We start from the raw sequence: 20374 nt of genomic DNA, 5'->3' as shown, positions 1-20374 counted from the left end.
ACTTGCGCTTTTAACAAACTGGAGCATGGTAAACTCTCTACCCATAAATGTTTCGAGAACGAAAGCAGTTTTATTCCGCTCAAAAAAACAAACCTGCGAACGTAACCTTCAATCTTAGCCTTGCTGGATCCAGCGTTGAAATGGTGTTCGTTGTCAAAAGTCTCGGAGTTCTTTTCCAAGAAAACATGTCGTGGGACGCTCACGTTCAAATGACTTGCTCCAAAATATCTCACAGCGTCGGAATAACATCGCGCTTGCGTTTTCTTTTGCCGCAAAAAATAAAATTATTGCTTTATCATTGCCTGCTTTTCTCCACACTAAGATATTGCTACTTAGTGTGGTGTACTACCACTGCTACGAATATCACCAAAATACATAAGTTGCTAAAAATAGAGTTGTGCGTATCATTTCTAATGCTGCTTACGATGCACACACCGGGCCAATGTTTGAGAAACTAGGTCTAGTCCCACTTCCTAATCTTTACAGTTCACTTCTTGCCTCATGCTATCAAACTTCGATGAAGAAAAATGACCCTTATCTCAAGGAACTTGCGGCTCTGAAATTACGTCACACTGTCTATGACACAAGGAACTCGGAACCGAGGCAGCTACCGTACACGCGAACAAATTACGGTCGCCAGATGCTACGGTACACCTTGCCGACTATGTTAAATTCTTATTTAATTGCACATTCCCAACGTGCTTTGTGCAATGTTCTATCTTTTTCATGTATAATATTGCTTTTTCTCGAGCCTATAGCCTCCTAGTTTGCATAAGTAAACATTCTTGTTAGCTACATTTTTCTGCGCCTGCTGTTTTTGTTTTTGTTTTTTGCTCCTTGCACTATTATTGCCTTGACATTTTTCTTTGTTATTACAGTGTGCAAAAAACGAGCGCGTATTTGTCCAAAGGTTTTGTAGTGTAAACCCTTGTCTCCATATATCGTTTCTTTTTCGTTCCTGAAGTGAAAATGTACTCGCCATGAGTTTAAATTTTGCTAACATGTGTATTTTTGTTCCATTTTCTTTTTTTTCTCTTTTAATTTGCATACAGATTTTTATGTCAGCACTGCGTCGCATTCATCAGCACGGGGTGCGGGCCTTGGCAAGCCTTTTTTAATGCTAGTGTGCAAAAAACGAGTACGAATTTGTCCCAGGTTTTTGTAGTATAAACCCTTTTCTCCATATATCGTTTCTCTGTCGTGCATGAAGTGAAACTGTGCTCACCGTGAGTTAGATTTTTGCTTACATGTCCAATTTGTTTCATTTTCTTTTTTTTTCTCTTTTAATTTGCATACACCTCTTTATGTCAGCACTGCGTCGCTGTCACCTGCACAGGGTGCAGGCCTGGTCAAGCCTTTTTTAAGGCTTTTTGCTTGCCCCCCCCCACCCCCCTCCTCTCAACATCACTCCTGTCCAATGGACGTTGGATGCTGAAAATAAAGTTGACTTTGAAATTAAATGACCAATTCTTTATATATGGGAATGCAGGAAGACTCTAGGCGACAGAAAAGGAGTACTTGCTCGGGAGAGAGATAGAAAGACAAACGGAAAGGCAGGGAGGTTACCTAGGCAGCGCCCGGTATGCTACCCTACACGTGGGAAAGGGAACGGAGGGAGAGAAAGGGGAGAGAACAAAGGGAGATGATCACTTTTACACGTGTCCGTTGGCCATTACTTGCAGGGTACACAAGGCACACACTGACAGTTCACAACCTTGCACTCAGTCCAGAGTCCTTCAAGAACTTGAAAAGTGCCTTCAAAGCTGTCCTCTGCGATGAAGGCTTACTCCAAGGACCCAGAATCTTGGCTTCACTAAGGGGCCGAGGATCTGAACGGCGGAGTGTTGCAGCCAGGAGCGCACGCTCACGCTGAAACCGAGGGCAGTTACAAAGAAGGTGTTCTATAGTTTCGTCGCACCCACAGATCTCACACGCAGGAGTCTGCCATTGCGATTAAGTGGGAGTAGGCATTTGTGAACGCCATTCCCAGCCACAGGCGACACAACGGCGTAGCATCGCAGCGGGAGAGGCCGGACGGAGGACTGAGTTGGAGTAAGGGGTCTAGGCGGTGCAGACGGCATGTGGAGTTGCTAGTAGAAGACCATGACGCTAAAAGCTCTCTTCGGCCAAGCATTCGCAGATGTCTTGCTGCGTCGGCTCTTGTCGACGGTATCTGGACGATGTTGGCACTGCCGTGAACTGCTCGAGCTGCAGCGTCAGCTGCGTCGTTTCCAACAATGCCAGAGTGTCTCGGTATCCACTGGAAGACGATGTCATGACCCTCTTCCTGCGCCTGGTGTTGGAGATGTCTCAATTCAGCTACGAGTTGATCGTGATCACCATGGCGTAAAGCAGAATTAAGACGCTGTAAGGCTGCTTTTGAGTCACAGAACACAGCCCATTTGTGGGGTGTTTGTGCACCGATGTACTGCATAGATGCACGAAGAGCGGCCAATTTTGACCCGGTGGAGGTTGTCCGACGCGAAGTTTGCTGAATATAATACTGGTCTTGTCTCGCAGGAATGTCCACGGCGTAGGTTGAACTTGCACCTGTGACCGAGCCATCAGTATACACATGAGTGCGGTGACTATATGCGGCGTGGAGTAGGTAGAGTGTAAACTGTTTAATGGCCGGTGTCGATAAATTCGATTTTTTCGTTATGCCCGGAATTGTAAGGCGCACGCATGGCTCCCGCAGACACCACAGCGCAGAGTAAGGCCGTGCTGCCGGGGTGAACTGTGATGGGATGGACGACTGGTGGGCTGCTATAACCTTCGAAAACGTTGCGTGTGGTCTTTGATTCACCACTGACACAAGAGGGTGCTGCGGAATCCTTGTTAGATGCCCTATGTGGATCCGCAGGGTGTCAAGAGAGTGGGTAGTCCTGGGCGATTGCAATGGTAGCAACTGTTGATGCGCTGCGAGGGAGACCCAGGCATGTGCGAAGTGCCTGACCTTGTATAGTTTAGAGGGCACGCGAATTCGTCTTGCATTTGCTTGAAAGCACTGGTGCACTATACCGCAAAAATCCCCAAAAGAGTGCTCTGTAGAGTTGCAGCATTGATAGAATAGACAAGCCCCATGCATGATTTTCCGCCAAGAAATCTGAGCATGTGTGTTATAAAGATTAGCTTTTTCTTTACAATGCTGCAATGCGGGCTCCATGATAAATTCCGATCTATAACAATTCCTAAAAAACGATGAGATGCACTGACATCGCACAGCACACGGGCGCCTTAGCGTTTTTCCTCCATAAAAAAAATGGCGGCTGCGTTTTTATGGAGGAAAAACGCTAAGGCGCCCGTGTGCTGTGCGATGTCAGTGCACGTTAAAGATCCCCAGGTGGTCGAAATTATTCCCGAGCCCTCAACTACGGCACCCTTTTCTTCCTTTCTTCTTTCACTGCCTCCTTTATCCCTTCCCTTACGGCGCGGTTCAGGTGACCAACGATATATATGAGACAGATACTGCCCCATTTCCTTTCCCCAAAAACCAATTATTATTATTATTATTATTATTATTATTATTATTATTATGCACGATAGGCAATGACATGGCCGTCAATAGTTAGCTGATAACGAGTCATACTTTGGCGCGTAAATAGAAAAAGGAGACACACGCAGACCTTGTTCTCTGAGATAGGAGGAAGTTATGGTTGCTGCCCTCTGAAGTCTTGCTCGCACCTGGAGACGCGTCACAGAGGAGGCCCAGATGCAGATGTCATCGGCATACATAGAGATCTGGACGGTATTAGGTAGGTACTCCTGGAGTCTTATAAATGTTAGATTAAACAAAGTAGGACTGAGCACTCCGCCCTGGGGCACGCCCCGGTAGGTGCAATGCACGGGTGTGGAGCCATCTTCACACATAATAAAAAATGTCCTTTTGGCCAGATAGCTTTGGACCCGCCCAAAACATCCGTCCACCGACTCCAACAGCCTCTAGCGCATCAAGGATGGCCTCATGTGTCACGTTACGGTATGCACCTTTGATATCAAGAAAAGGTGTAGCGCGCATGCGCTTCTGGCGTTTCTGTTGCTGTACTGTGGACACAAGATCAATGACGTTGTCTATAGAGGAGCGACCCCGGCGGAAACCCGCCATGGCATTAGAATACACGTTACTGTGCTCAAGGTACCACTCAAGACGCGCCAGAAGCATTCTTTCCATGACTTCTCCCACACAACTGGCCAAAGCTATTGGCCTGTATGATGACAGGTCGAGCGGCGATTTCCCTGGTTTTAGTAATGGTATCGTGCGACTGGATTTGCACTGGGGAGGAACTCGATCTTGCCACGAGTGGTCGTAAAGGCTGAGTAGCTCTCTACGCGCGTCGTGGCCAAGGTGGCACAGCGCAGCATACGTAATGCCGTCTGGACCTGGTGCAGACGAACGCTTACATTCTGCAAGGGAAGCATCAAGTTCCTCACGAGTAAAGACAACATCCATCGCTGAATGCCGTGATGCAGGAGGAACACGCTGGAACCCGAGGTAGTCACTGCACCCGCGATTGTTCTGCAGAAGTCAGTTGCAACTTCAATCTGGTGGCGGTTTTGATGTAGAGCCAACGCATAGAAAGGCTGTCTTTGCTGTGGAAGCGTTCGAAGCCCCCGCACTGTCCACCAAATGAGGGACATGGGCTTTCGAGGATCCAGAGATTGACAGAAGGACTTCCAGCGCTGTTCCGCCAGCGTGTCCATTCGTCGCTTGATTTTCTTCTGCACAAGACGCGCCTCTCTGATGTCCCTTACGCATTTGGTCCCTCTGTAACGTCTTTCTGCACGCCGACGAATAGCACGTAGGTGGTCTAATTCGACATCAAATTCGGTGCGCATTCTAGTTGACGTGAGGAAGCCTCTAGCATCCTTCACTGCTGTTGCTATATCGTCCTCCAAACTGGAAGTGAGGGCTTCTTTGCACGCCTCTTCCATTCGAGTTTTAAATGCCGTTCAATCGATGTGCGCGTGTTTAGCTGGGCCGGACGCCCCAAGACCTGGAATCTTGAGGTAGGTAGGTATGTGGTCACTCCCGTGGGTCTCCACAACAGAAAACCACTGGACACGACGGCGCAGAAACCGTAAAACTAGCGTCAGGTTTAGGCAGCTGCTGTATGAACTGCCTCGCAGGTATGTCGGGCTGCCGTCATTCATTACGTAAAGTTCATTTTCTGAAACAAATAAGGCCAGATTCCTCCCTCTGGCGTTGACTATAGGACTTCCCCACAGTTGGTGGTGGGCGTTGAAATCTCCGCTAATAATCCAAGGAGCCCGGGTTGCCTCCGTAATTGTTTTGAACCTCTCGCAGTCCAATTGAGAGGAAGGGTAGACATACGCCGCAATCAGTGTGAACTCTATAGATCCTTTTTTGACTATGAAACACACGTACTGATTGTCATTGTGGGTTTGAACTGGGCAGCAAACGTACGTTATGTCGCTGCGGATGTAGACCAGAACTTTGCTGCGTTCCCCGCATGTCGGAGCAAAGAAGGGCTCGTACCCGGAAAGCCTGATTGCTTGTGATAAGTAAGGTTCACACATGACTAATATCGGGAAGTGGTTGTTGAAAACATATTGCCGAAAACTTGGATTGGTGACTTTAGGCCTCTTGCGTTCCACTGGAAGACCGGAGCGCCCCTGACTTCTTCACGAAACGTGGGCAGCTGACCAGCCATTGTTTTAAATATCTTGTAGTGCCAGACCAAATCTTGTAGACCAGAGGGTCCATCACCAGTAGGACGCTTCGGGCGGTTGACGATTGCAGGGCCTGTATCAAAGGGCGAATGGCGTTGACCACCGTCCTGAGTATGACGAGGGCTTGGCGATCTTGCTCGGGGAGCCCATCTCTAACGACAGGTGAGATCGGCGATGGGAGCTTGCGCTGAGGAGGCTCAGCAGAACGTAACGGCGGAAGCGCTGGCCATAAGCATCCGCACACGAAGAGGTCTGATTATCCTTGGCGATATTTCGCGGACTGGACACACTTGTACGTGGCGGCACGGGAGGAGGTTGAGAAGGAGGTGCCGTGGGCGTGTCGATGTGGTTGTTTTTTGCAATAGGCTTTCTTGAGTTCTTGCGACGAGAACGCCTTTTCCCAACAGTCGCGGCAGCTTCACGGTGCGTAGAATTGTCCCGAACCATTTGCTTTAGAACGGCACGCTCGTTTTTTTTATGCGCGGACAATTCCTAGATGGGGCGTCATGAGGCCCGTTGCAGTTGGAACCCTTAAGCATTTGTGCATTACAGGACTCAGCGCTGTGAGCTCCGGCACAACGAGAGCACACTCTCGTGTTGTCGCAGACCCCGCACACATGACCCAGTTTCAAACATTTGTGGCATTGCAGGGGTTTCGGAATAAATGGCCGCACGGCATGACGGAAATGGCCCACCTTCACGTGTGATGGAAGGCTGTCGCCTTGGAACAAAATCTCCACACAACGGGAATTGCCCAGACGTGATACCCGTAGAATTACGGTGTCTTCATTTGCCGGCCTCACGAGTATGGGCAAATAATCTCGCGTGATAGCCTCGTCGACATCATAGATTACGCCGGAAGAGGACTCATCCCCGTCGAGCGGGATAACAGTACATACTGGTAAACCGCCGAGCTGAGTTATGGCCCGCAGTGGTTCCAGCGCAGCCGCATCGTGGACATCAACGGCTACAATGTTCTTCCGCGCATTCACTCGAACGTCTTTGATTTCGTTAGGCACGAGGGCCTCGAGTTCTACAGAGACGACTTGCCTGTTAAGCCGCCTCATGTTCTCGGTTGGCTGCACAGGAAGGACGAGGATGGTGTGTGCCGGTGTGTTGCCACTTGCTTTTACAGTGGACTCACTGGATGACGATCCGGCTCTTAGAAGTCTTCTCTTCGTCTTCCGGCTGAGGTAAGTCTCAAAGCCGTCCTCACTGCTGGCCTCGCTGAGGTACTCGATGGTGTCATCGCTGTCGGGGTCGCTCGGACGGCTGCCCCGCTTTCTCGACGAGCTCGAGGAGAAGGCCGCCAGGCCATTCGGATGCCCAGAAGGGTTCAGATCCATCGCCGTATGACGGGGGACGACATCCCCGCAGTATACACGTAAAAACACAGAAAAAAGCTGGAGACTGACTGAAAGCGTTCCACAAGGATGCACTTCGTCGTCTTCTTCCTGCTCGGGAGGAATCTTATTGTACTATTAAGGGTAGGTTAAGCGTGATGTGATGGCGCAAGGTAGAATGTTCGGTGTCCGTATTTGCGAAGTGATACACAAAGAGGACCCCAGGGCACTGAAGGCACCCATTAACGCTATCGCGTCATGCCCTTAAGGCGGAGCATAAGTGTCCCTTCAGGTTTTTGTACCTGTGTATCCCTCTGTGTACACCGGAAGATACCTTAACTTCAAATCTGTGCACCCGGCTAATCAAAAGAAATCTGTTGCCACAACCTTGTTCAAACGCGCAGAACGCGTATGCAGTTTCCCTGAAGATCGGGCAGTCGACTTTGGTACTGTACGGCAAGAACTCGCGCGAAACGAGTACCCAGCTGCTTTTGTGGCATCCGCTGAAAAGCAGTTATCTTGCCCGACACGTGAAACTCCCGTGTTGTCCCCTCTGAAACGTGCCGCTGTTCCCTACACACCTGGAATAAGCGAAGCCTTGGCGCGTGTTCTGCGCACATTCCAAGTTCACGTTGCCCATGTCCCCACAAGGAAACTTCGGCATGCGCTGGTTAACGTCAAAGACGTTCTCCCCAAAGAAAAGTACCCTGGCGTTGTTTACAGCGTCCCCTGCTCTGATTGTGACAGCGTCTACATCGGCGAGACTGGTGATTTTAATAGACGCCTAAAAGAACATTGTAATGACGTTAAAAACAAAAAAGTGAACTCTAATGCTATCGCCGAACACTCCGTATTGACTGGCCACGATATTGACTGGGGTAGGGCACACGTGCTGGCAACTGAAAAGAATCTGTACCGTCGCCTTCACCTCGAATCATTATTCATTCAAACGACTAATCGCACCCTCAATCGCAACACTGGAAATCTAACTCCTGTATACGCACGCTCCCTGCGCCCTCTTTTCAAACGTATTTAATCCTGATGCATTCTAATCCTTCTCATTGTGAACAAGGCTCCCGTACGGGAGCCGAAACGTCATTTTGTTGTTTTTTGTTTTTTACTTTTGGTCGGCGTCCTCCTTTTAAGTTTTATAACGTACGTGAGGATTGCGACAGCGTGGATTACCTCACCGGCACAGTGTCTCAGGTTGTGGCATAAGAGTAGAATGAAATTCGCTTGTTCCTTTTTTTTTTTTGCTCCATGGACGTTCTTTAAGCCACAAAAGATATTTATGGCTGAGAAATTTGGAGCTAAAAATGGTATTTTCTTTCCCCCCAATTCGGTTCAAATTCATTACGTTATTTTTAGTGTAGACAGCTATAAATGGACTGTGATCGCTGACTAGAAGTGGGTGGCGGTGTAAACTGGCCTCAGATGTCCGCAAACACAAAACGTATTGGACGTCATCGCAATTTGCTGGTGCAAACGGCCTGTGGCGGTGACGGTTCTATATGTCTTGCTTAAAGACGCTCCGTTTTTTGTCAAAACACCCTCTCTGTCACGAGAACGTTAATCAATATAGCCCGCCGCGGTGGCTCAGTGGTTAGGGCGCTCGACTACTGATCCGGAGTTCCCAGGCTCGAACCCGACCGCGGCGGCTGCGTTTTTATGGAGGAAAAACGCCAAGGCGCCCGTGTGCTGTGCGATGTCAGTGCACGTTAAAGATCCCCAGGTGGTCGAAATTATTCCGGAGCCCTCCACTACGGAACCTCCTTCTTCCTCTATTCTTTCACTCCTTTCCTTATCCCTTCCCTTACGGCGCGGTTCAGGTGTCCAACGATATATGAGACAGATACTGCGCCATTTCCTTTCCCCAAAAACCAATTAATAATAATAATATAGCCCAACCCGCAACTCTGTAGCCAATCAAGCTTCATTTTTTTTTTAAACAGCCGTGACGTGGGTCGTGTGTGAGAGGGGTGTGGGCAAGTGTGGGCTTGGAGTTGTCGCCAGGCAACTTGCTGTGGCTTGGTGAGGTATTTATGCGGGCAGGGGTGTTTGAGGCGGGTGTTCCTATACAGTGTGAAGTGATCTCGTGATATATAATTATATACGCTCCCTAGCAGACCGGAGGTATGGGTCGTCAACAGCTCGGTTGGCGAAACCTCGAGCAAAGTTGTTGGCGGCCTCATTAGCCGGATGCGAAGAGTGCGCGGGAACTCATATCAGTGGCGGGGACTTAGAGTAAAGGGGCGGAGGAGGGAGTTGGTGAAGGGGTGGACTCTGCCCATGCGAAATACGGATGGAGGTTTTAGAATCGCTAAGGATGCGGAAGGTTGGGGTGGAGGTGATGGCCAACGCAATGGTGGCTTTCTCACCTTCAGCTGGATTCCACGTATGAATGGAAGTGGTCGTGATGGAGACTGGCGTGATCAATCTCCGCTATAACATATACGGCCTGGTCGCTATATTCAGCTACGTCGGTGTGGACTATCCCGTGTCTGTGCGAAAATTCGTGGCGAAGGACTTGGGCTCGTGCTCTCCTTCTGGGGATGTGGTGAAGAGGGTGCATGTTTTTCGGCAGGGGGGGGGGGGGTTGACATGGAGGCGAGAGTGAATGGTTATGGAGAGGGGAGATATCAACCGGGTGGTGTGGAAAGCTGATGTGCAATTGATGAAAAATTTGGCGATCCGCTTTGGCTTGTGTGAGACGGTGGAGTTATGCGGTGCGATATGCTTCGCACAGCTCGTCCAGGGTATTGTGGACTCCTAGTCGGAGATGGTTATGGGTGGAGGTGTATTTGAGGAGGTGCAGGGCGGATTCGTAGGACTGTCTGATAAGGTAATTGGCCTTATCGCGTTCTATGCGGGAGAGGAAGAGGTACGGGAGTGAGTGGGTGAGGCGGCTGGTCACGAAGTCCTGTACGAGGCGGCGGAGGTCAGCTTCTTTCATGATAAGGTGTTTGTTGGCAATGCGGCGAATGAGGCGTGATTGTACTGGATGTGAGGTGATTTAAGAACATGCCCAATATCCTGAGGACAGGACCTCAGGGATGGGGGTGCCGTCCAGGGAGATGGCGATAGGCGGACGGGGGACTTTGGATGTCGTCCGTCCGCGGAGTATGAGGAGGCCGCAACAACTGTACCCGCCGCTACTTGTGGGCTCTTCTATGGTCCCATCATTACCCGTGAGTAATGTGATCAGCGTACACGGAGAAGAGGTGGGGGATGTCCACTAGGGAGATATTGAAGAGCAGGGGGGAAAGGACCGGGCCTTAGGGGTACGTAGCCCTGCTGCCGGAGGGGATAAGGTCGGAGAGCAGGGGACCGAGGCTGAGCTGGGCGGTCCGGTCCGAGAGAAAAGGGCGGATGCAGTTGGTGGGGTACGTGGTCGTAAGACGCCGTCAACCGCTTCCAAGCAGCTCTCGGGCGCCCTGTGCTCGTTTGTGTATCATAAATATAGTTACAAGGAAACGCGCGGTAGCAGCCACACAGAGGGGGCGCGCCTGGACAGCACATTGAAGGAACCCAATGGGCACTGAAACTTCATTGGACGTCCGCAGGACGTCTCAGACGTCCCCAAGACGTCCAAAAAAGTTTCAGCGCCCATCGGGAAGGGATTAAGAAAGGATAGAAACTGGTACGATTACGGTACTAGTTAATGCGTTATGACAGAGCAGCTGTAAAAAATTCGCTGGACGATTACGATATTCGGCAATCGTAATCAGAAACGCGCCGCCCGTGCAGAAGCGTAGTGCCAGCGCCGCCAAGATTCAGCTGCGAAAGCTGCCGAAGCAGAAGCGCTACGCAGGAGTACAATACGTAAATAACAAAACGTCATTAATTCGCTGAAATCACCCACAATAGCTGCTGTGTAATAACGCGCTACGGAATATTGTAATCGTGGTAAGAGTCTTTTTTTTTGTTTTGAGCTGGTGAGACGTCTATTGCAAATAAATACAGTTCCACAAAACCGGAGCGCCACGAGTTCTGAGAGGTCGGATGAGTAATCTATCTTAATATACGTTCAGCGAATGTGATCATCCTAAGAGAGATCAAACTGCCCAAATATTTATATTTTTAATATTCATTATTTTATAAATTGTGCGCACATTATTCAGCAGGCCAACGGTGGATTTGTTTAGTGAAAATGGTAATATTTCCGGAGAAAAACAATTGTAAACGACGTCATGGCAGAGGCAGCGTTCTCACGCAAAGCACAATTTCGCAAATTTGCAATGACGTAGGAATCAATATATGAAAGCCATGATAGATATATTTTGCGTGCTAATAGTACAGGTAAGAAAGAATATGCCACGCTTATTTCCGCCATTGTGAAAAAGTTGTCGCTTACTAGAAAAATAAAAAATTATACGGGCACAAGTCCCAAATTAGGCTATTTTCAATAATTTTTTCTCCGTAAATATAACACACATCTCCTTCAAACTTCCACAATAGATAAGCATTGAGGTGCTAAAAAAGTGTAGCGACTTTCACTGTTATAAACTATAGAGAAGTACAAGTACTGCCCTAAATCTGGCATTTTTTTTAACATAGTAGTGTTTTTCTGAAATCAAAAGAAAAAAAAAACCCATCCCAAATTTTTCTAAAACGTCCTGAAACAACTCTCTATTAAAACCAATGAAATAAAATAAAAAAGAAGGAGGCGAAAAAGAATACCAAAGAGCTTGCTGGATTATTTTATTTAGATTGTTGTCCAACCTCAAACTTATAGCTTCTTGAGCATCGGCAGGAGCGCCTAAATGAGGGGCCGGAAGCAGCAAACACTCTCTCCGCTGCTCTAAATTTTTCACAAATCCCAATACTGACGCTTTTACATGAAGAGAGAGCATACCTAATTACTTCTTTTTTTTGACAAACACCGATCTGTGACGTAAGCAGGATTCGGTAGGGCCGCTATTGCCGCGTGCGGCTAACAACTGGAAGTGCGGCCCATAGGAACGCATGTAAAGAAAATTTAGTTTTGTGCGTAATTTTCTTACTGCTCAGTACATCTATGAAGCCGTGCGTACCCCAGGCTCTCGCTTTGTCGTTCCACTCCATGCATACCGTGGCTAATTTTCTTTTCCAATTCGCGTTTTTGGTTTCTTTTTTAGCCGCTTCATTTATTTCGATTGGTTATGCTGGTATATGCTGCATCGGTTATAGCTATGCTGGAGTAGGCATTCCCTGAAATTATGTACAATTTTCTTTAAGCTTTTGCCTACCACAGGGACTCCAAAATGAGTAAATTAGACCGTCCTCCAATAATAAGAGATGATAAGAGCCTGTAGTACATAATGTGGATTTGTAAAATGTCTCTGGCAGGCACATATTGTGATATTTAAAAAAAAAAAAACATTGGCTTTGAAATGACGTTGAATCCTTCCACTTTCCTTTCTATGATGTAGTCGGCTTTTTTTTTTTAATGAAAGACAACCTTATAGGTGCGCTGTGCAGCCAGAAAATTACATTGAGAGCTTTTGTTTAGATGAATTCCTATGTGCCGTACTACCATGGTTTTACCCGCACTCGGGGATAGCGGCGCCACAGAATCCTGCTTACGTCACAGATCGGTGTTTGTCCACAAAAAGTAATTAGGTATGTTCTCTCGATGGAAAAGGTCTGTCTTGGGATCTGGGGGAAAATTTAGAGCATCGGAGGCCGTGTTTGCTGCTAGCGCCCCCTCAATTAGGCGCTTCTGCCGATGCTCAAAAAGCTGCAAGTTTGAGCTTGGATAACATTGACGGAATCAAAATAATGCAACACATTCTTTTATACTCTTTTTTGCCTCCTTCTAGAGACTTGTTTTAGGAGTTTTAGGAAAAACTGGAGATGGTTTTTTTTCCCCTTTGATTTTTGAAAAACACTATATTCAAAAATGCAAGATTTAGGGCAATGCTTCTTGTACTTCCCTAGATTATATAAAAATGAAAGTTGGTACAGTCTTTTAGCAGCTCGATGCTTATCTGTTGTGCAGATTTGAAGATGTGCTCTATAATTGCGGAGAAAAAAATTCTTGAAAATAGCCTCGTTTGAGACGTGTCGATTTCGAAATTTTTTCCAGTAAGTGACAAATTCCTCAAAATGGCGAAAATAAGCCTGGCATATTCCTCCTCATCTGTACATTTAGCACGATAAATATATACATCATAGCTTTCACGTCTACATTCTTACGTCATTGCAAATTTGCGAAATTGAGCTGCTTGAAAACGCTGCGTCTGCCACGACGTCGTTTATAATTTTTTTCTCTTCAAATATTAGCATTTCCACAAAACGACATTCACTGTTGGACTACTGGATAATGTGTGCATAACATATGAAAAAATCCAGAAAATAAAAAATTTGAAATATTTAGGCAGTTTGATCTGTCGTGGAATCACCCGCAAGCATCCGGAGTGTTTTGGTACATGTCCTGCCGTTTTATGATCTTTATGTGTCTTTCTATGCGAACACCAGTGATGTTCAATGTCGTAAGTGAAAATTCCCCTCTTTAAATGCCAAAAATAACCTATTTTGGGCCTTTAATTTTTCCCTTCAGCAGTTTTCGAAATCCCTCTTTTTTCCTGCATTATTTTATAGCATTTATTCATTAGTCCTTGCTGTCCACAAAAATTAATTAACCCCAATGTACCGGAATTTGTCAAGTACTGCACGTTGCGTGTGCTAATGCTTCCTTTTCTGAGATCCACGTCACATTTCAAACGTTGAGACACGTTAGGAATGTTGGCCACCATCACCACCCAAGGCTACAAGTTAAAAAGGAAAAGTTCTGAATCCAGCTTCAAGCTTCATCCAACCAGAATGCACTTCTTAGTGACAGCAAAGGAAACAACGAGTAGCATAACGTAACTTTAACAACTCAGGCTAGTGTGACCGCCAGCTTAACGTGAGTACCCCATTTGTTCCCAGATTGGCCAACCTGTCGCACAGCTTGACACCCTAACTTCAGGATATGGACGAAAGTAAGATTGCGGTTGGAATATATATACAAGTCACTGAATCCTTGAGCCGCCAACATGCAATTAATATGCACGGCAGAGCATACTGCATATCGATGATGCAGCGGGAATGTGAGAAGCGTCCAGTGGAGAGTAAAGCCCCTCAATGAAGCAACTGAGGGGCTTTAGTGGCGAGACAAGTGCAAAGAGGCATGGGAGAAGACGCGAGATGGAACCACGTTCTTTATATTCGATTAGTGCTATAAGAAAACGTCCTATATAAACGTCCGCAACGTCATCGATTTCGTACAATAACGACAGTGATTTATTTATTAGGTTCGCAATATCTTCAACAACAATTCCCTAAAAACTCGTGAATATTCCCTTTAGTTCCGATTTTAGACCGGAAACACGCTGAAAAGGGACAAATTCTCCGAAGTCATCATTACAGACGGATACGCACAGTTCCGCGTCTGATATCCCCATAACCTTAGTGCACAAAGTTGCGTAACATGTCCTGCGTTGTTGTATCCTTAAGTAGTATACGCGCTTGAAACACAGATACGGAGACACGCCGGCTGGGCCGATGCCACGACATGCGGGTAATTTATGGCGAAAGCCTGTGCCGGGGTGTCGGTTACTGCGCCACCCCTACCTGCTCTTTCGCACTTGACAGTTCGGCGCTGGCAGGGCGAGCGTGTCTGCAACTTCCGGCGCGGATTAGCTCCCTAAAACAGTTTTTCGCTGTAAAATAAAGAGGCCCTTAGATGAAACATCAGGGCCACCTAGATTAGCAACTTTTTCTTCTGAAAAAAAAAAAGCCTTCCAATATTTATTGTGCACTTCTATTGTACGTAGTTCTGTAAGAGCATTAATGCAGGACCTATTATCCCCATAGCTTCTGATTTCCACATACGATTGACACTTCCCTCTGAGGAAAAAAAAGGAGTAACAAGGGGAGAGAGGATAGTCATTTTGGGGACAAACTGGTTTGCGCAACCATTTTTACATTTTTATACTACTAAATGGACAGGGTTTAACTGTTCGCCCCAGCAAACCATGACTTCCGGGGTAATTTTTTTTTCCGTTATAGTTCCTGGCATACTGCTTCTAATTTTCTTGCGCACACGTTGGTCCCTAATTGCTACAACTTCCAGCTGCACATTAAAACCCGTTGCAAACAAAAGTCTTAGCCCGTGTTTCATTACGCCATTTTTTTTTATGAAGAAGAGTTTGTCCTGCTTCGGAACGCATACAGCGTAGGCACTCTGTCTGGCTTTAAATGACATCCTGCGCTTATGCAGACTGTTGTGATCGGAGGCCCAGACAACGGGAACCGACGAGCCAGGCAGGCGCCATCGAGGTATACCTTGACCAAAGCCGCTGTAGTTCGGAGAACACACGAGAAAGCGTGGGTGCGGCTTCTGGCGACGGCGACGCCGTGAACGAAGGCATCTGATCCCTTTCGCCGGTGATGTGGAAATTATGGAATGGGGCGCTTCTCCTGCACTGTGCTCTCCCGTGGACCGGCAGAGACGACCCCGAGCGGCGGCGGCTCAAAGGTTGATGCAAACTGTCACGCTGTGGTGGCGACAATCCAGCAGTCAGGAAGACAACGAAAAGGCTTCCAAAATAAACTGTCTAAAAAGCTGGCTCGCGCCCACTAAGAAATGAATGACTCGGCGGCGACAGCCGCAAGCGTGCTCGGCGGTCATCGAACTGAATGCCTGCAGTTCTTCGCCGCGCTCAATTTAAAGCTGGTAAGGAACTTCGAGATAAAGAACCAAAAGCAACTACAACAATCTGGAAAATTGTGGAAGAATTTACACGTGGCCACGATCAATGGAGGCAAGTCTGGTCGCATCTCGCACTACAAAACAAAATGATAAAGCCGCGTGCCGGAGGTTTTGAGTGCGAACGAACGGGGCAAATATATTCACGGCAATATAAAACGAATTGAAATGGGAAGCTTTATAGGTAGATGGGAAGCTTTACGGGAGTGACCAATTGCATTAAAAAACTTTGTGTATAGTTTAAATGCTGCTAATCATGATCATGTACACGGGTCAGACAGTCGACTTCTGTTGGGACATGACTGGTTTAGGTCACTCATATACGAAATGCTTTACAACTGGCTACGAAGCCAAGTAGCTCAGTCCTACTGTGTTTTGCATTAAGAGTCCTAGGACTGAAGTGTTGCGATTGTTAGAAATCTGACCCAAGTGCAAGCGATTGGAGACTGGGGGGCGGGGGGCACTGCCCCCTCTGGAAAAATGTTGGGGGGCGACCGTCCCCCTTGCCCCCCCCCCCCCCCCCCTGTTCCGGGATCCCTGTACTGAGGTACAAGCTTTTTCACACGATTTTCGTCTGCTGCTATATATGCTACTGTTCGTCCCTCGTTAGTCTCTTCGTTCAGTGCGCGTTCCGTGCGCTTTGTGGACTACCGTTTTCTTCACTCTTCTGAACCGATTCTTTTCTTCATTGGCTGCGCATCGTAAAGTGTTTCTGAGAGAAAGAGAATAAATGTTATTTAATAGAAAAGGTGAAGACCTTCTTGAAAGTTCCAAGTCCAAGAGCCCTCTGGCCTTTCCTTCCAGCCTGGCCCAAATCGATCAGCTTGAGCTGTTCACCGGCTCGTGTGGCCAGAAGGCCGGTCTCCCAGGAGGGTGGGGCAATGAGTGGGCGGGACACAAGACTAGATAGATATTCCCAGATGTAGTGACAGAGTGTGTGTATGTAGGGTGGAGCTGGTTCCGCAGGCACGAAGGGCGGTACCGCATGGTGTGGTAGAAAAAAAAATGTTCGAATTGAGGGATGGGAATCATTTGGTTTGAAGGCAGTGACGCACTCTTAATAGGAGGTTTAGCCCACTGGAGTCATACTATGCGTAGATGTATGCCGGACCAGTTGGTGCCACTGCGCATACGCAACTGGCATCCAGTTCATCCGACATACGGAAATGCTATAGACGTCTCCGCTGTGCCAAATCATTCATAAGAGGCCGCAATGCGCAAAACGATTTCAAAACTGTGACCACGAAAAAAAAAAAAGGCCGCAGTGGTATCGTCACACCTGACCGGCCCATCATGGCGCGTGATTTAAACGTAACGTTGGACCCCACGAGTTCGAACACTCTGGTGTGAACTACGAGTTGTTTGTTCAACCCAGTTTCACAACTAAGAAGCTTTCTGCACCGAACAAACTAAGAAATAAAATTGTGACAAGCATCGCGACTAGACAGCACTCAAGAACTGAAATGCTCATAAGTTGAGTTGATGTTCGCGTCAAGCTTTCGCAGCTCTCTTTTTAAAGGAACACTGAGGAGAAATTGAAGTAAACCTGCACTTGACAGCGCAACAGGCGGCCAGTTGAGTTTCGGTATTTTCTGGGGTGCTTCGCGGCTATGCGTTCTACGTGCCCGCATGGTTTCGTTAAGCGCCTCGATTTACAAAAGGCGGAGCAGCAGAGGACCTCCAACAGCTCCTCGGACGAAGTTCGTGCAACGGCATGCACCACTGGGTGTCTTCGCTTCGTCAACGCGCCAAGACGCTAAGCTGCATAACCAGCCATACGAGGACTATTATTACAGAATTTAAACATGCCCGCATGTACCAGGCGCTACACAACAGTCGTGACGGTGGCTCGGCGGTGACAGCGACGCTGCCAACTCATCGGTGCTAGGATATTCGTAAACGTTGATTCGTACCAGACCCGCCGCCTCAGCCTTCAAAAGCATCGCACGCTGTGTGGAGTTAAGGTCGCAGAATGCAAGCCGCAGTTCTTTGCGAGAAGTTCGTTGTCGGAATCGAGATCCATCGCAACGTTGGTGCAGACGTAAACATCGACGACGGCCGATAGAGGCCTTCAACGTGCGGCCGGCGGTATTCATTTCGGCTGCTGCCAGGCGGGAGCAATCGCCGCCAGCAATCACGGAGTCCTTGTTTCCGACGCTTTACGCCTCTTCTACTTCGTCATCAGAGTTTGAATCAAAGTTTTTGACCCAAATCTCTTAGCAATATACGCACCTTTTGCTGGCGGACAAGCGGCAAAAAACCACGAAATGCCGAACCATCGGATTTTACGTTTAAAAAATTGATACCGTTGTCCTCAGTGCCCCTGTTTGGGTTAGACGAGCGCCTTTTCCGGCAAAGTATTGTCCATCAGAAAACCGCTAAGACGTGCTAAATAGCAGGCTGGTTAACCAATATTGAATAGTTAACTATTACTGTTGCTCTAATTATTGAGGCGTGTAACCCACCATAATTAATATCCATACGTTATAATTTCCAAAACGCGGTTACCCTCGGCGTTGTGGCGCACAAATTCTGGCTACATCGCGCCAAAATACATGCGCTTTCGAGAAGCTTGCAGGAAAAGCAACCTCTCCAGTACTCCATTTCGTAGAAATAGCCACAATTTGTCGGGCCACGGCGCCACGGGTAACCGCGTTTTTAAAATACTAAAAACTCAGATATTAATTATGGCGGGCTACACGCCTCAGTGATTAAGGGGAATAACAGTAAAAGCCTTTCAGTATTAGTAAACCAGCCTGCCAGTTAGCACATCTTAACTGTAGTCTAATGAACTTCACCGCTGACAATGTTATGCCGAAGAATGTGCTCCTAAAATCCATTTTTAAATATTGTAATAAGGGAATAATTACTCATTGGAAGCAACCCAAGCGCAGCCATACGACTACAAAGGAAAGCTATACAGCTTTCTCAGAAACTTCAGTTAAAGAAAAATTCGTCCTGGTCTGGGGTTCGAATCTGAGACCACCGCTTCGCCGGAGCAGTCTCTCTACCACCTGAGCTAACCGGGACGGCAAGCTTATGGTAGGGCGAGAGCAAATTGATCAATAACTCAAAGTGGGAACAGAGTTTTAAATTTTTAAATATTGTGTAAGTCCTAGGTAACACCCTGTAGAAAAAAAGGCAAATTCTGAAGGGTTCATATCGCGGGCACCAAAGGCTATTGCATTCAGGAAATTTAACAATTTTGGTAACTTGTTCTCAAGCATTAGATACTGTAATTAGTGCTGTCAACTTTCCACATTTCTGCGCCGCGTGTGTTCTATGCAGGTATATATTGTGACGCAAAATGGAGACTGTTACCAGCATAAAATTTTCTTTCCTTACGCAGCTATGCTCCTGCCTGTGAATCTAGTCAAGGACAAAGTATGGTTTCAAGGCCAGTAACGACCAACACCAAAAGAGGAGGCATGCTGAAAGGAACGAGTGCCTCTGTTCTGTTCTTTCAAGGCGAAAACCTTGGAATATGGGAATTTCAAATTTTTGGTTGAGAACTGTAGCGAGGTTTCCAGACTAATGTCAAATATATATGCAAATGCGGGTAGCTCAAACTAATAAGGAAACGCTTTTCACACACCACAGCCATAGAAGACATTTCTGAAACCTATAATTTATGCCTGCAAACTATGCGCTTTTACAATACATTTGGTCATTCACTCAGCACTTTGTTTCATGTACTGTCGGGAGCAAAGCCAGGTATTAAATATCGAAGGAGGGGAGAATCTTATAGTAATAAGTATTATTTTGTAGATCGATCATTTGAAAACACTTTATAGCATAACATTAAGCAAAAAAGGAATAGTAATGATAATAGTAATAAACATTTTGCAGACCAATGACTTGAAAACAATTTATAGTGTAACGTTAGGCGAAAATGTAACACCACCTTGAAGCTTACATGACCAAGGAGCTCGTCGAATGCTACTGGGAGGCATTCTAAAATGCTGTTATGTACTGAATATCTCCTCACAAGTGTAGTGACGTCAGTGGCTGCCACTCGAGTGGTACGGCATTGCTAGCAAAACGTAACAAGACGGCTCGGGAAACAAAGAGCGGCAACTTGGACTACAAGCGAGTACGCGAGGAACCACTTGATCCCTTTCATAATCTCCTGCAACACCTGAAGGCAGAGCGACGGGTGCGGTATGGCACGCTGAAAGCGCGTCGTTCTCGATAGGACACAAACCGTTTAGCCCACGCGTTATCGGTTTCCGCGCACTGAAGCCACTCGAACGGCCACAATGCTGTCACAAAACAAGCGCGCAAAAACGAAACTACGCTGCGCAATGCAGCAGCACGCGGATTGAGCGGGCTGGCTCAGAGATTTGTTTTTGTCACAGACTTCTTTTCCCGCTTGAGGCTCTAGTGCCCAACATAAGCACACTACGGCACTCGAAGCGAGCAATGCATCGCATTCCCTCATCCCAACAACACTTGCCCCACTACGACGAGCCAACCCTGCCCAAAGAATGCATGCAACCAGGCACACTTACCTGAATTGACCTTGCTCGCATTCCCCTCATGTGCAACTATCTGGCTTACCGAAGCTTTGTCTATGGTAAAAATAACTAGTCTCTTAATCAAGCAA

The sequence above is a fragment of the Amblyomma americanum genome, chromosome 7 (assembly GCF_052857255.1).
Source record: "Amblyomma americanum isolate KBUSLIRL-KWMA chromosome 7, ASM5285725v1, whole genome shotgun sequence".
Classification (NCBI taxonomy): Eukaryota; Metazoa; Arthropoda; class Arachnida; order Ixodida; family Ixodidae; genus Amblyomma; species Amblyomma americanum.
The sequence above is the reverse complement of the archived record's forward strand: the minus strand, read 5'-3'. Positions refer to the sequence as shown.